Genomic DNA, 14,876 nt, shown 5'->3' with positions numbered 1-14,876 from the left:
AAGAAATGTTCGCCCAGTTTCTGGAGGACATCAAGAGTGAGATTCAGGAAATGAAGAATGAAATAAGCAACCCAAAAAGAGAGCTGACAGCAGCAAAGTAGGAGATTAGAGCCCTCAAAGAGAACAGTATCGATGCTGAGACTCAGATAACCACCCAGGGAGAAGGTGGTAATAGTATTTTGGAAGAGAATGCCACATTAAAAGCAATATTTGCAGAAATGCTAAAAACAACAACACTGAAGTGTAAAAAAGTGCAGTGATGGAGCAGCCACCTCACAGGAAGCGGGCACGCTCCACTAGCCAACTGCTGGAAAATAAAAGATCAGTGGTAGCTGTGGGTATTAAAGAGCAGGAAGGCTCTAATAGGAAAGAGTGGAATGATAAGGACAAAGCGAATGATAAGTGAATGAAATACTGAAGGCACTAGACATGGAAGGGGCTCAGGCATAGGCACTGAGAAGGTTTTCAGGTTAGGCTGGTACAAAAAAGACCGAGACCGTGTGTTAAAGATAGTGTTTGCAAAAGAGAACACAAAGGACACGATTCTAACAAAGAAAAGCCACCTGCAACATGTGGGAGAATTAAAAAAAGTATTCCTGAAGAGGGACATGATGAGGGAGGAGAGGGCCATGGCGGCAGAAGCAAGGAAGAAGCGCAGGGCGAGAGGGGAAAAACAGGAAACCACAGCTCCCAACACATCACCCCCAGAGGCGAGGGGGGAACCCCACAACCAGCTATCCAGTAACACCAGCGGGGAGGTCAACCCCACCACCCTCCTCCTCTGCATAGAAACCCCCCTTTCTTTCCCTGTCCTCCCGCCCCTATCACCCCAAACCCTCCCTGTCCCTCCCCTTCACTTGACCCCCCGCCCCTCATCCCAGTATCCTCTGCAACCCTGGTATACCACCTCACAAATCCTCACACCCATGGCACAGCTTCCTCCACCAGCAGAACACTCACCAAGGAGGAGATTTGAGAAGGGACAGAAGAAAATGAGCCTCAAGGCAATGTACACTAACATAGATGGAGTTACAAATAAAGCAAATGAACTTGGAGAATGAGTACTAGAGGAAAACCCAGACATAATAGCAACTCACAGAAACAAAGCTGACGAAAACCATAGAAACGCAGTGTTCCCACAGGACTATTATGTTATGAGGAAAGAGAGAGAAGGAAGAGGTGGTGGTGGTGTAGCCCTGCTGATAAGAAAAAGGCTGGATTTTGAGGAGATGGTTGTTCAGGGATGTGAAGGTTCAAGTGACTACAGAGACCTACTACAGAGAACAGAGACCCGCATGGAGGACCAGAAACATGGAGAGCTAAGCTGCTGGACGTGGCAACAAGAAAACTTTCTAAGCCTGGACATCAAGGATCCAACAAGGATGAGAGGAGAAGATGAACCAGCAATGCTTGATCTTTACCCTATTATAATATTTACCCTAAATGAGTGGATATAAGGGAAGTCAAGATGGAAGCACACTTGGGAATGACTGACCACAGTGTATTGAACTTTGAGTACCTGGTAGAGCTAGGAATTATCCCCCCCCTCCCCGGAAAAGAACTAGGAAACAAAAGGCTGGCATACCGACAGGGAAATTATGAGGAGATGAGAAGCTTCCTAAGGGGAAGATAGGACCGAGTACGGAGCCCTGTGGGACTCCATTGGTGACTTCAAGCCAATCAGAGGTCTCACCCCTCACCGTAACTCTCTGCTTCCTATTGCTTAGGTACTCCCTTATTCCTTACCATGGGACACAGACCTCAGAGCTAAGTCTGTACAAGATATGATGGACTATGTCACCCAAAAGTGTCAAGAGGCAGTAAGCAGATTCATCCCAGCCCAAAAGGAAAAATCCGAGAAGCAAAAGAAGAATCCATGGTATAATAGTGCATGTATGGAAGCAAAGGTACTGAACAAAAGGGCGTGGAGGAACTTCCGGAATAACAGAACACCAGAAAGCAGAGAGAGATACCAGAGAAACAGGAATGAGTATGTCAGGGTGAGAAGAGAAGCAGAGAAAAGTTATGAAAATGATATAGCAAACATAGCCAAGACCGAACCAAAGCTACTCCACAGTCACATCAGAATGAAAACAACAGTGAAAGAACAGGTAGTGAAACTTAGAACAGGCGACGACAGGTGTACAGAGAATGACAAAGAGGTGTGTGATGAACTCAACAAGAGGTTCCAAGAGGTCTTCACAACAGAACAAGGTGAGGTCACTGCTAGGAGAAAGGGAAGTAAACCAGGCGGCCTTGGAAGAGTTAGAAATTACGAGAGAGGAGGTCAAGAAACACCTGCTGGATCTGGATGTTAGAAAGGCTGTTGGTCCAGACGGGATCTCGCCATGGGTACTGAAAGAGTGTGCAGAGGCACTTTGCTTGCCACTCTCCATAGTGTAATAGTAGATCACTGGAGACGGGAGACTTACCAGAAATATGGGAAGACGGCGAATGTGGTCCCAATATACAAAAGGGCGATAGGCAAGAGGCACTGAACTACAGGCCAATGTCCTTGACTTGTATACCATGCAAGGGTGATGGAGAAGATCGTGAGAAAAAACCTGGTAGCACATCTGGAGAGAAGGGACTTCGTGACAAATCGGCAACATGGGTTCAGGGAGGGTAAATCATGCCTGACTGGCTTATACGACCAGGTGACAAAGATTAAGCAAGAAAGAGAGGGCTGGGTGGACTGCATTTTCTTGGATTGTCGGAAAGCTTTTGACACAGTACCGCATAAGAGGCTGGTACATAAGCTGGAGAGACAGAAAGGTGTAGCTGGTAAGGTGCTCCAGTGGATAAGGGAGTACCTAAGCAATAGGAAGCAGAGAGTTACGGTGAGGGGTGAGACCTCCGATTGGCGTGAAGTCACCAGTGGAGTCCCACAGGGCTCTGTACTCGGTCCTATCTTGTTTCTGGTATATGTAAATGATCTCCCGGAGTGTATAGAATCATTTCTCTCAATGTTTGCGGACGATGCCAAAATTATGAGTAGGATTAAGAAATAAGAGGACTGTTTGAGGCTTCAAGAAGACCTAGACAAACTGAAGGAATGGTCGAACAAATGGTTGTTAGAGTTTAACCCAACCAAATGTAATGTAATGAAGATAGGTGTAGGGAGCAGGAGGCCAGATACAAGGTATCATCTGGGAAAGGAAATTCTTCAGGAGTCAGAGAAATAAAAAGACTTGGGAGTTGATATCACGCCAGACTTGTCTCCTGCAGCTCATATCAAGAGGATAACATCAGCGGCATGTGCCAGGCTGGTCAACACACGAACGGAATTCAGAAAGTTGTGTAAAGAATCATTCAGAACTTTGTATACCACATATGTCAGGCCAATCCTGGAGTATGCAGCCCCAGCATGGAGTCCATATCTAGTCAAGGATAAGACTAAATTGGAAAAAGGTTCAAAGGTTTGCCACCAGACTAGTACCCGAGTTGAGAGGTATGAGCTACGAGGAGAGACTACGGGAATTAAACCTCACTTCGTTGGAAGACAGAAGAGTTAGGGGGGGACATGATCACCACATTCAAGATTCTCAAGGGAATTGATAGGGTAGATAAAGACAGGCTATTTAACACAAGGGGCACACGCACTAGGGGACACAGGTGGAAACTGAGTGCCCAAATGAGCCACAGAGATATTAGAAAGAACATTTTTAGTGTCAGAGTGGTTGACAAATGGAATGCATTAGGAAGTGATGTAGTGGAGGCTGACTCCATACACAGTTTCAAACGTAGATATGATAGAGCCCAATAGGCTTAGGAACCTGTACACCTGTTGATTGACAGTTGAGAGGCGGGACCAAAGAGCCAAAGTTCAACCCCCGCAAGCACAAATAGGTGAGCACACACACCACACACACACACACACACACACACACACACACACACACACCACACACACACACACACACACACACACACACACACACACACACAGGGGGCCCTGTGTGGGCCCTACGAGGCCCTGTAGGGGCCTCGTAGCCTGGTGGATAGCGCGCAGGATTCGTAATTCTGTGGCGCGGGTTCGATTCCCGCACGAGGCAGAAACAAATGGGCAAAAGTTTCTTTCACCCTAAGTGCCCCTGTTACCTAGCAGTAAATAGGTACCTGGGAGTTAGTCAGCTGTCACGGGCTGCTTCCTGGTGTGTGTGTGTGTGTGTGTGGTGTGGAAAAAAAAAAAAAGTAGTTAGTAAACAGTTGATTGACAGTTGAGAGGCGGGCCGAAAGAGCAAAGCTCAACCCCCGCAAAAATACAACTACAACTAGTAAATACACACACACACACACACACACTGGGCCCTGGTAGCCTGGTGGGGTAGCGCGCAGGACTCGTAATTCTGTGGAGCGGGTTCGATTCCCGTACCTGCCAGAAACAAATAGGCAAAGTTTCTTTCACCCTGAATGCCCCCGTTACCTAGCAGTAAATAGGTACCTGGGAGTTATTCAGCTGTCACGGGCTGCTTCTTGGTGTGTGTGTGTGTGTGTGGTGTGGGGGAAAAAAGTAGTTAGTAAAACAGTTGATTGACAGTTGAGAGGCGGGCCGAAAGAGCAAAGCTCAACCCCCGCAAACACAACTAGGTGAATAAACACACACACACACACACACACACACACACACACACACACACACACACACACACACACACACACATACAAACTCACACACTCGTACTTGAAACTACATAATTTAAACTTTGTTTTTCCAAACTTTCTCACTTGAGCTGCGAGAATTAATTAAACTCAAGGGATTACTGAGGGGATTCCAACCCTCACATACCTAATGAACTGGTTGAAAACGGGAACCGAACCCCAAAATTGAACCCCGGATACTTAAACAAAATTACCAGCACATTCTCTTTATTTAAACACTGTAGTATTAAGGTTTGAGGTTGAAATCCAATTACTAATCTATTCTCAGCCGCCCTCAACAACAGATGACTTAAACAAATGTGATATGATCACAACATACAAAATACTGAGAGAAATAAATAAGGTGGACAAGGAATGACTATTTTATTGAAAGCAGAGCTACCGGAAGCCACCTCCAGCCCCCTCAACATTCAAGGAAGATTCGACAGAGAACTGGGGACAATACTACATTTTCGCTACCACAGGCACAACCAGGTTAGTAGACGGGGGGGGGTTAAGGAGCTAGAGCTCAACCCTCTGAAGGTGTAAGAGTCTCTAATAGGCTTCTCCTTAATTGATGTGAGCTCTGTTAATAGTCACTGTGTCATCACAGGGTCCACACCTGTCAGTGTCATCACAGGGTCCACACCTGTCAGTGTCATCACAGGGTCCACACCTGTCAGTGTCATCACAGGGTCCACACCTGCCAGCGTCATCACAGACTACACACCTGCCAGCGTCATCACAGGGTCCACACCTGTCAGCGTCATCACAGACTCCACACCTGCCAGCATCATCACACACTACACACCTGCCAGCGTCATCACAGGGTCCACACCTGCAGGCGTCATCACAGACTCCACACCTGCCAGCATCATCACAGACTCCATACCTGCCAGCATCATTGAAGGAACACCAGAGCCCCAGGTAGCTCTGTCAATTTGTTTTCGTCTCCGCCGAGGATCGGTCCCGGAACCTTTGGACTGCGAATCCCGAGCGCTATCCACTCAGCCGGCAGGTTCCTAACACTAACAACTATCCCCTGCAGGTTGTGTCAGAGATTGACCCGAGGCAGGCTGGCAGAACATTATAAACAGATCAACGTTGTCTCAAGGCACCAGCACGGTTTTAGTAAAGAGAATCTTGCACGACAAACTTGCTGGAGTTCTACAATAAGATAACAGATATCAAACAAGAGAAAGAGGAATTGGCAGACTGCAGATTCCTTGACTATCAGAACGCATTTGATACAGTCCCGCATGACAGACTCCTACTCAAACTGAGGAAAGCAGGCTGACATATCTGGAAGAGTCCCAAGGTGGGTCAGAGAGTACCTCCCAGGAAGAAAGCTAAGGGTAACAGTGAGAGGAGAGACATTAAATGGAGAGAGGTTTCAAGTGGAGTACCACAAGTGTCGGCTCTAGGGGCCCCATCCTGTTTCTATTATATCAATGACCAGACGGAGGAAATTGGCTTCCACATATCAATGTTTGCAGATGATGCAAAATTTATAAGAAGAGTCAGGTTAGGGTAAGATTGTGATGCATTGAACACACTCAAGAAATGATCAGAAAAATGGCTACTAGATTTTAACCAAGCCAAATGCAAAGTTATGAGGATTGGAAGAGGAGTGTGAGGACCTATACAGCAGTATAGGATGAAGGGAAGACAAATTCTTCAATCAGAGAAGGAGAAAGACCTGGGAGTGGACATGACCACAAATCTGATGCCAGAAGCCCACACTTCCAGAATAACAACAGCTGCATATGGCATACTGGTCAACATCCGTGTATCCTTCAGGAACTTGGACAAAGGACACACACACACACACACACACACACACACACATACACACACACACACACACACACACACACACACACACACACACACACACACACACACACACACACACACACACACACACACACACACACACACAGGACACAGAGACAGGGAGGGGGAGTAGCACTCCTAATAAAGCGGAAATGGAAGTTTGAAGACCTGGGAAATCGAGTTACTAATGAGTGCACAAGCTTCATACATGGAACTCTGACAGTAGATGGGAGGAAGATTGTGATCCTGGTAATCTACAATCCCCCACCAAACAGTAGAAGACCCAGGCAGGAGTATGATGACAACAACAAGGCATGTATAGATGAACTGCAGAAGGCAGCAACACTAGCCCACAGAATAAGAGCGAAGCTGCTGATCATGGGGGACCTAAATCATGGAGAGATAAATTGGGAATCAAGGAATCCCCATTGAGGGGACGAAACGTGGGGAGCAAAATTTTTAGATGTTATAGATAGGAATTTCCTAACACAACATGTGAAGGAAGACACAATGGAAAGAGGAGGAGATGCACCGAGCCTATTAGACCTGATTTTCACCCAGAACGTAGAAGATATCGAGAATTTTGAGCATGAAATACCTCTAGGGGCAAGTGACCATTGCGTCCTAGTCTTTGACTACATGATGGAATTCAAACTTATGACCATGGGACAAGAGATCTGGGAAAGGAGAGTTGACTACAGGAAAGGGGACTATAAGAGGATAAGGGACTATCTGGGTGAAGTGCAGTGGGAGGAAGAAATTAGAGGAAAAACAGTCCAAGATATGATGGACCTAGTCATACAGAAATGCCAGGAGGCCGAAGAGAGATTTATACCAACAGTAAATGGAAAAAATATGAAGGAATATAATAACCCATGGTTTAATAGACATTGTCAGGAAGCAAAAATGGCCAGCAGGCGGGAGTGGAGGAAGTACAGAAGACAAAGGACAGAGGACAACAGAAGCAGATACAACAGAGCTAGGAACGATTGCATTAACATAAGACGAACATCGGAAAGGGACTATGAGAACGATATTGCGATCAAAGCGAAAAAACAACCTAAGTTACTACACAGTCATATAAGAAGAAAAATGTCAGTGAACGATCAAGTGACAAGACTAAGGAAGACAGAGGGGGGCATATACTGAAAGTGACAAGGAAATCTGCGAGGCACTGAATGCCAGTTTCCATGGAGTGTTCACTACCGTGCCTGAGCAGCTCCCATTGTTGGAAGGGGTTACCCTAGATGAAAGACTATCAGATATAGAGGTGACAGCAGAGGAGCTAATGAAACAGTTGACAACTCTATATGCAACTAAAGCAGTTGGACCAGACAAAGTATCACCGTGGATACTAAAAGAAGCAGCACAGGCTCTCAGCGTGCCTCTGGCAATGATCTTTAATGAGTCACTTATGTCGGGAGAATTGCCCAGTTGCTGGAAGAAGGCAAATGTCGTGCCGATCTTCAAGAAAGGCGATAGGGAGGAGGCACTTAACTATAGACCTGTATCACTGACAAGCATCCCCTGTAAAATACTGGAAAGAATAATTAGGCTACGACTGGTTGCACACCTGGAGAACATTAGGTTTGTGAACAAACATCAACATGGGTTCTTGCCTAACAATCTTGCCTAACAAACCTACTGGAATTCTATGATAAAATAATGAGAATAAGACAGGACAGAGAAGGCTGGGCAGACTGCTTATTTCTGGACTGCCAAAAAGCCTTTGATACAGTACCGCACATGAGACTGCTGTTCAAGCTCGAGAGGCAGGCGGGGGTGGAGGGAAAGGTCCTAGCATGGATAAGGAACTACCTAACAGGAAGGAGCCAAAGAGTTACGGTAAGGGGCGAGAAGTCGGACTGGCGAACAGTAACAAGTGGAGTACCACAAGGATCGGTGCTGGGACCAATTCTATTTCTAGAATATGTTAACGACATGTTTACAGGCGTTGAGTCCTACATGTCGATGTTTGCGGATGACACAAAGTTGATGAGAAGAGTTGTGACAGATGAGGATTGCAGGATCCTACAAGAGGACCTGGACAGGTTGCAGAGATGGTCAGAGAAATGGCTACTGGAATTCAACACGAGCAAATGTAAATTTATGGAAATGGGACTAGGAGATAGGAGACCAAAGGGACAGTACACAATGAAGGGGAACAGTCTACCTGTGACGACGCGCGAAAGAGACCTGGGTGTGGACGTAACACCTAATCTATCTCCTGAGGCACATATAAATAGGATAACGACAGCAGCGTACTCTACACTGGCAAAAGTTAGAACATCATTCAGAAACCTAAGTAAGGAGGCATTTAGGGCACTTTACACTGCCTACGTGAGGCCAGTCTTAGAGTATGCCGCCTCATCATGGAGTCCCCATCTGAAGAAGCATATAAAGAAACTGGAAAAGGTTCAGAGGTTTGCAACGAGACTCGTCCCAGAGCTACGAGGGATGGGTTATGAGGAGCGCCTACGGGAACTGTGCCTTACGACACTAGAAAGAAGAAGGGAGAGAGGAGACATGATAGGAACGTATAAAATACTCAGAGGGATTGACAGAGTGGACATAGACGAAATATTCACACGGAATAGTAACAGAACGAGGGGACATGGGTGGAAGCAGGAAACTCAGATGAGTCACATGGATGTTAGGAAGTTTTCTTTTAGCGTGAGAGTAGTGGGAAAATGGAATGCACTTTAGGAACAGGTTGTGGAAGCAAATACTATTCATAATTTTAAAACCAGGTATGATAGGGAATGGGACATGAGTCATTGCTGTGAACAACCGATGCTCGAAAGGCGGGATCCAAGAGTCAATGCTCGATCCTGCACACACAACTAAGTGAGTACAACTAGGTGAGTACACACACACACACACACACACACACACACACACACACACACACACACACACACACACAGATTAAGCAAGAAAGAGAGGGCTGGGCGGACTGCATTTTCTTGGATTGTCGGAAAGCCTTTGACACAGTACCGCATAAGAGGCTAATACATAAGCTGGAGAGACAGGCAGGTGTAGCTGGTAAGGTGCTCCAGTGGATAAGGGAGTATCTAAGCAATAGGAAGCAGAGAGTTACGGTGAGGGGTGAGACCTCCGATTGGCGTGAAGTCACTAGTGGAGTCCCACAGGGCTCTGTACTCGGTCCTATCTTGTTTCTGATATATGTAAATGATCTCCCGGTGGGTATCGATTCATTTCTCTCAATGTTTGCGGACGATGCTAAAATTATGAGAAGGATTAAAACAGAAGAGGACTGTTTGAGGCTTCAAGAAGACCTAGACAAGCTGAAGGAATGGTCGAACAAATGGTTGTTAGAGTTTAACCCAACCAAATGTAATGTAATGAAGATAGGTGTAGGGAGCAGGAGGCCAGATACAAGGTATCATCTGGGAGAGGAAATTCTTCAGGAGTCAGAGAAGGAAAAAGACTTGGGGGTTGATATGACGCCAGACCTGTCTCCTGCAGCACATATCAAGCGGATAACATCAGCGGCATATGCCAGGCTGGCCAACATACGAACGGCATTCAGAAACTTGTGTAAAGAATCATTCAGAACTTTGTATACCACATATGTCAGGCCAATCCTGGAGTATGCAGCCCCAGCATGGAGTCCATATCTAGTCAAGGATAAGACTAAACTGGAAAAGGTTCAAAGGTTTGCCACCAGACTAGTACCCGAGCTGAGAGGTATGAGCTACGAGGAGAGACTACGGGAATTGAACCTCACTTCGCTGGAAGACAGAAGAGTTAGGGGGGACATGATCACCACATTCAAGATTCTGAAGGGGATTGATAGGGTAGATAAAGACAGTCTATTTAACACAAGGGGAACACGCACAAGGGGACACAGGTGGAAACTGAGTGCCCAAATGAGCCACAGAGATATTAGAAAGAACTTTTTTAGTGTCAGAGTGGTTGACAAATGGAATGCATTAGGAAGTGATGTGGTGGAGGCTGACTCCATACACAGTTTCAAGTGTAGATATGACAGAGCCCGATAGGCTCATGAATCTGTACACCTGTTGATTGACGGTTGAGAGGCGGGACCAAAGAGCCAGAGCTCAACCCCCGCAAACACAACTAGGTGAGTACAACTAGGTGAGTACACACACACACACACACACACACACACACACACACACACACACACACACACACACACACACACACACAGATTAAGCAAGAAAGAGAGGGCTGGGCGGACTGCATTTTCTTGGATTGTCGGAAAGCCTTTGACACAGTACCGCATAAGAGGCTAATACATAAGCTGGAGAGACAGGCAGGTGTAGCTGGTAAGGTGCTCCAGTGGATAAGGGAGTATCTAAGCAATAGGAAGCAGAGAGTTACGGTGAGGGGTGAGACCTCCGATTGGCGTGAAGTCACTAGTGGAGTCCCACAGGGCTCTGTACTCGGTCCTATCTTGTTTCTGATATATGTAAATGATCTCCCGGTGGGTATCGATTCATTTCTCTCAATGTTTGCGGACGATGCTAAAATTATGAGAAGGATTAAAACAGAAGAGGACTGTTTGAGGCTTCAAGAAGACCTAGACAAGCTGAAGGAATGGTCGAACAAATGGTTGTTAGAGTTTAACCCAACCAAATGTAATGTAATGAAGATAGGTGTAGGGAGCAGGAGGCCAGATACAAGGTATCATCTGGGAGAGGAAATTCTTCAGGAGTCAGAGAAGGAAAAAGACTTGGGGGTTGATATGACGCCAGACCTGTCTCCTGCAGCACATATCAAGCGGATAACATCAGCGGCATATGCCAGGCTGGCCAACATACGAACGGCATTCAGAAATTTGTGTAAAGAATCATTCAGAACTTTGTATACCACATATGTCAGGCCAATCCTGGAGTATGCAGCCCCAGCATGGAGTCCATATCTAGTCAAGGATAAGACTAAACTGGAAAAGGTTCAAAGGTTTGCCACCAGACTAGTACCCGAGCTGAGAGGTATGAGCTACGAGGAGAGACTACGGGAATTGAACCTCACTTCGCTGGAAGACAGAAGAGTTAGGGGGGACATGATCACCACATTCAAGATTCTGAAGGGGATTGATAGGGTAGATAAAGACAGTCTATTTAACACAAGGGGAACACGCACAAGGGGACACAGGTGGAAACTGAGTGCCCAAATGAGCCACAGAGATATTAGAAAGAACTTTTTTAGTGTCAGAGTGGTTGACAAATGGAATGCATTAGGAAGTGATGTGGTGGAGGCTGACTCCATACACAGTTTCAAGTGTAGATATGACAGAGCCCGATAGGCTCATGAATCTGTACACCTGTTGATTGACGGTTGAGAGGCGGGACCAAAGAGCCAGAGCTCAACCCCCGCAAACACAACTAGGTGAGTACAACTAGGTGAGTACACACACACACACACACACACACACACACACACACACACACACACACACACACACACACACACACACACACACACACACAAGGACGAACAAGGACGAACTTTTCAACACTGGTGGGACGCGAACAAGGGGACACAGGTGGAAGCTGAGTACCCAAATGAGCCACAGAGACGTTAGAAAGAACTTTTTCAGTGTCAGAGTAGCTAGCAAATGGAATGCATTAGGAAGTGATGTGGTGGAGGCTGACTCCATTCACAGTTTCAAATGTAGATATGATAGAGCCCAATAGGCTCAGGAATCTGTACACCAGTTGATTGACGGTTGAGAGGCGGGACCAAAGAGCCAGAGCTCAACCCCCGCAAGCACAATTAGGTGAGTACACACACACACACACACACACACACACACACACACACACACACACACACACACACACACACACACACACACACACACACACACACACACACACACACTGCCAGGCACATAACCAATAATAACCTCCACAAACAACAAAGACATGAGGTGATGGTTGACGCTGACGTCGCCTCGACCACAACTACACACTAACTTCACTCGCCAAAAAAGAGCAGAAAGGACACTTAGAAAACCTAAAAAAAGGAGAAAAAGAGGACTTAGAAAGCATAATATGAGGAGAAGGAGAATTTAGAAAGCATAAAATTAGAAGAAAGGTGGGACTTAGATGTGATGAAAAGTGGACGAAAGGGATTAAGAATCGATAAAAAATGAAAAAAAAGGGATATAGATGGATAAAAATTGGACAAAAGGGGATTTAGAAAGAATAAAATGAGTTAAAAAGAGAAGAAAATCACAACCCCTCTAGAAGAGGCTGTCAAAATTGATTAGGTTATCCATAATACACAAGAAGTAAATTAATTACGTACGAAAGAAGGGGCCTGACCATATAGAAGATAGAGAGGGCCAAGTGCACACGAAAATGATAAAGAAATATGTAAGGCACTAAAATTGTAGATTCAAAAAGATTCTGAATCACAGTAAAACCAAATAAAATCCAAGGAAGTCAAACAGACGGAGCCGAATAGATTTCAATGAAAAGGGGAATAAAGGAATAGAAAGGCCAGTGTCAAATAAAGGGAGAGAGAGAGAAAAAGAAACAAGATCATGACTGATATTGAACAACACAAACAGCCTCAATAGGAAAATAACCACAATTAAACAAACTTAACACTTAACACGACACGTATATGTAAAACATTACTCTCACCATGGCCACCACCAGCTGTGCCAGTGAGGAGTAAACCACCACCAGCTGTGACAGTGAGGAGTAAACCACCACCAGCTGTGACAGTGAGGATTAAACCACCACCAGCTGTGACAGTGAGGAGTTAACCACCACCAGCTGTGACAGTGAGGAGTAAACCACCACCAGCTGTGACAGTGAGGAGTAAACCACCACCAGCTGTGACAGTGAGGATTAAACCACCACCAGCTGTGCCAGTGAGGATTAAACCACCACCAGCTGTGCCAGTGAGGAGTAAACCTCCACCAGCTGTGACAGTGAGGAGTAAACCTCCACCAGCTGTGACAGTGAGGAGTAAACCACCACCAGCTGTGCCAGTGAGGAGTAAACCTCCACCAGCTGTGACAGTGAGGAGTAAACCTCCACCAGCTGTGACAGTGAGGAGTAAACCACCACCAGCTGTGACAGAGAGGAGTAAACCACCACCAGCTGTGACAGTGAGGAGTAAACCACCACCAGCTGTGACAGTGAGGAGTAAACCTCCACCAGCTGTGACAGTGAGGAGTAAACCACCACCAGCTGTGACAGTGAGGAGTAAACCTCCACCAGCTGTGACAGTGAGGAGTAAACCACCACCAGCTGTGACAGTGAGGAGTAAACTCACCACCAGCTGTGACAGTGAGGAGTAAACTCACCACCAGCTGTGACAGAGGGAAGTAAACTCACCACCAGCTTTGACAAAGAGGAGTAAACCCACCACCACCTGTGACAGTGAGGAGTAAACCACCACCAGCTGTGACAGTGAGGAGTAAACCTCCACCAGCTGTGACAGTGAGGAGTAAACCACCACCAGCTTTGACGGTGAGGAGAAAACCATCACCAGCTGTGACAGTGAGGAGTAAACTCACCACCAGCTGTGTCAGTGAGGAGTAAACTCACCACCAGCTGTGACAGTGAGGAGTAAACTCACCAGCTGTGACAGTGAGGAGTAAACCACCACCAGCTGTGACAGTGAGGAGTAAACCTCCACCAGCTCTGACAGTGAGGAGTAAACCACCACCAGCTGTGCCAGTGAAGAGTAAACTCACCACCAGCTGTGACAGTAAGGAGTAAACTCACCACCAGCTGTGACAGTGATGAGTAAACCACCACCAGCTGTGACAGTGAGGAGTAAACCACCACCAGCTGTGACAGTGAGGAGTAAACCACCTCCAGCTGTGACGGTGAGGAGTAAACTCACCACCAGCTGTGACAGTGAGGAGTAAACCATCACCAGCTGTGACAGTGAGGAGTAAACTCACCACCAGCTGTGACAGTGAGGAGTAAACCACCACCAGCTGTGCCTGTGAGGAGTAAACCACCACCAGCTGTGACAGTGAGGAGTAAACCTCCACCAGCTGTGCCAGTGAGGAGTAAACCACCACCAGCTGTGACAGTGAGGAGTAAACCACCACCAGCTGTGATAGTGAGGAGTAAACCATCACCAGCTGTGACAGTGAGGAGTAAACTCACCACCAGCTGTGACGGTGAGGAGTAAACTCACCACCAGCTGTGACGGTGAGGAGTAAACCACCACCAGCTGTGACAGTGAGGAGTAAACCACCACCAGCTGTGACAGTGAGGAGTAAACCACCACCAGCTGTGACAGAGAGGAGTAAACTCACCGCCAGCTGTGACAGAGAGAAGTAAACCACCACCAGCTGTGACAGAGAGGGGTAAACCACCACCAGCTGTGGCAGAGACAAGCAAACCCATGTTTTTGTATTCCGGGTGGTTAAC

The sequence above is a fragment of the Procambarus clarkii genome, chromosome 5 (genome assembly GCF_040958095.1).
Source record: "Procambarus clarkii isolate CNS0578487 chromosome 5, FALCON_Pclarkii_2.0, whole genome shotgun sequence".
NCBI classification, from domain to species: Eukaryota; Metazoa; Arthropoda; class Malacostraca; order Decapoda; family Cambaridae; genus Procambarus; species Procambarus clarkii.
Note: the sequence above shows the minus strand (reverse complement) of the source record.